Here is a 3,147-nt window from a genome sequence, read left to right as displayed (position 1 = left end):
TTTTTTTGAGACGGAGTTTCCCTCTATTGCCCAGGCTGGAGTGCAGTGGCAGAATCTCTGCTCACTGCAACCTCCGCCTCCTGGGTTCACGTTATTCTCCTGCCTCAGCCTCTGGATTAGCTGGGATTACAGGCATGCCTCATCATGCCTGTCTAATTTTTGTAGTTTTAGTGGAGACAGGGTTTCACCATGTTTGCCACGCTGGTCTTGAACCCCTGACCTCAAGTGATTCACCTACCTGGGCCTCCCAAAGTGCTGAGATTACAGGCGTGAGCCACCATGCCTGGCCCTTTTTCTTTTTTATTAATTGAGATAGGTCTTGCTCTGTCACTCAGGCTGGAGTGCAGTGGCACAAACGCTGCTTGCTCTAGTCTCAACCTCCTGGGCTTGATCAATCCTCCTGCCTCAGCCTCTCGTGTAGCTGGGACCACAGGCACACATCACCATGGCTGGTTAATTTTTAAATTTCCTGTAAAGACAGGGTCTTGTAGAGAACAGCCTAGGCTGGTCAGGAATTCTTGGGCTCGATCAATCCTCCTGCCTCAGCCTCCCAAAGTACTTGCAATATAGGCGTAAGCCACTGTGCCTGGCCTACTCATCGTGGTCTCAACTGCCACATTTTCTGCCGCTTGGATTTTACCCATCCCTCTCCTCCACCCATCCCTCCTTTCTCAGTATTGTGAAACACACACCGACCTCATATCATTTTACCCAGAAATACATCAATGTGCATCTAAGCAGATAAAGGCATTCCTGCTTGTTTGTTTTTCTAACCCCCAATGTGATGATCACGCCCAGTACAAGTTAATAAAAATTTCTGGGCTGGGTGCGGTGGCTTGCACCTGCAATCCTAGCACTTTGGGAGGCCAAGACAGGATGATGGCTTGAGGCAGGGAATTTGAGACCAGCCTGGGCAACAGAGTGAGACCCTCGTCTCCACACACACACACACACAAATCAGTGCGGTGTGGTGGTGGGAGTCTGTGGTCTCAGTTACTTGGGAGGCTGAGGTGGGAGGACTGCTTGAGCCCAGGAGGTTGAGGCTGCAGTGAGCCATGATTGTGCCACTGCACTCCAGCCTGAGTGACAGAGTGAGACCCTATCTCAAAATAAATAAATAAGCCAGGCATTTATTAATTTTGTGATTCACATTTGTAATCACAGCAGTTGGGGAGGCTGAGACAGGAAAATTGCTCAAACCTGAGAGGGGCAGGTTGCCGTGAGCAGAGATCATGTTGCTGCACTCCAGTCCGGGCAACAGAGTGAGTGGGACTCCATCTCAAAAAAATAAATCATAAATGAATAATAATTCCTTACCATCTAACAGCAGGTCCCCTTTTCAATTCTGTACTTTTAAATGAGACCAGAGGAAGAGCTGGAAAGCTTTGGAAACTTGGCAAACATTGTGAAGCACTTAAATGAATGTCTTCAAGGGCTGTGCTCAAAGTGTGATCCCTGGGTGGGGCCACCAAACCAGCAAGCTTCCAAACCTGGAGCTTGCTGGAAATGCAAAATCCCAGGCCCAGGGCCCCAGATCCAGTGGAACGGAACGACTGCTGGACCAAAACCAACGGATCATTGAAGTTTGAGGTTGGCTGTCTACACTGTGTGGAAGGCAGTGGCCGGTCTGCTCTGAATTAATCTACTTTTTTTGAGGCCTGGATCTTGCGGGTTGGTAGCAGCTTCACTGAGTCCTCCCACCAGCAGCGAGAGCCCACCATGCGTTAAACGTCAACCAGGCCTATGGGGACAGACGAGGTCACCACCGTTGACAGGCTCCTATTCCAGCGCAAGATACAGACAAGAAGCTAATAAATTGATAAAGAAATAAAGCAATTTCAGGTTGTGATTGTTTACCTATGAGCTGTGTGAGGCCTCCCCAACAAGCCCCCACTGAAATTGCACTAGCAGAGCCAGGTGCGGTGGCTCACACCTGTAATCCCTGCACTTTGGGAGGCTGAGGTGGGCGGATCACCTAAGGTCAGGAGTTGGAGACCAGCTGGCCAACATGGTGAAACTCCGTCTCTACTAAAAGTACAAATATTAGCTGGGAGTGGTAGCACCTGCCTGTAATCTCAGCTACTAGGGAGACTGAGGCACGGGAATCGCTTGAACCCAGGAGGTGGAGGTTGCAGTGAGCCCAGATGGCACCACTGTGCTCTAGCCTGGGTGATAGAGCAAGCAAGACTCAGTCTCAAATAAAAAAAGAAAAAGAAAACAAGAAAAACAAAATTGTTCTAGCGCCTAAGGCATCCGCCCCCTCTGGCTTTACTTTGCCCTGTGGCCTGTCTCCAGATGTTGGACCACGCATCTTACTACTTATTTGCTCATTGCTTTTCTCCCAGGCCAGGATGTAATCATCACACACACACTGTCATATGCCCACCCTTAGGACACAGAATGAGTAGGAGAAATACTTATTGAATGAAAGTTACTATAATTTCTCAAACAATGAGAGTGCCTAATAGTGATCAATACCTGATTAGTGATTGTTTTTTTAGTACATCTGATTCCTACCCATGGCAAGAGTTCCTATGCGGAATGAGGCTACAAGTCTTTCACTGGAAATAAATTGCACCCTATCCTGGGTGCTGCTCCAACCTCGCCTCAGGGCTGGGAGCCTGGTGCTGCCACACCCTTCCCCTGAGCAGAAGAATCTGGAAGAAGCCTTTGGCCAGAGCGGCAGGTGAGTCATTTGGGGACTCTATGCCCTTGTGGCCATCCTTCAGTCACCTGTCTGGAATTTTATTTTTTTTAGCCCAAGGGCTCTGCATCAAAGAACTGACTTTTTTTGTTGTTGTTCGGGCTATGCCTAAAAGGGACCTAATCTCAGTCTCATTTATATAAAGAGGGATCTACAAAAGGGATCTACAAATTCAGAGTAATTCTGCTCAAAATTAAAGGAAAAAAATTTTTTTGGCAGGAATCGTGTAGAGTTGGAGAAATCCAATAGATTGTAAAGTTCTTGCGGAGGATGGAGTTGGTGAGAGGAGGCAGAGAAACAAGGTGAAGGCCTTTGCACGCCATCTGGTATCTGTGTCCAATAGACAGTTTCACCCACAGCATGGCAGAGTCCAGCATGGATCCAAGAATATGTGGGAATCAGGGAAATGATGAAGACAGCACTTCATTTTTTTTTTTTTTTTT

Source organism: Colobus angolensis, unplaced genomic scaffold (genome assembly GCF_000951035.1).
Source record: "Colobus angolensis palliatus isolate OR3802 unplaced genomic scaffold, Cang.pa_1.0 Scaffold156, whole genome shotgun sequence".
Lineage (NCBI taxonomy): Eukaryota > Metazoa > Chordata > Mammalia > Primates > Cercopithecidae > Colobus > Colobus angolensis.
The sequence above is the reverse complement of the archived record's forward strand: the minus strand, read 5'-3'. Positions refer to the sequence as shown.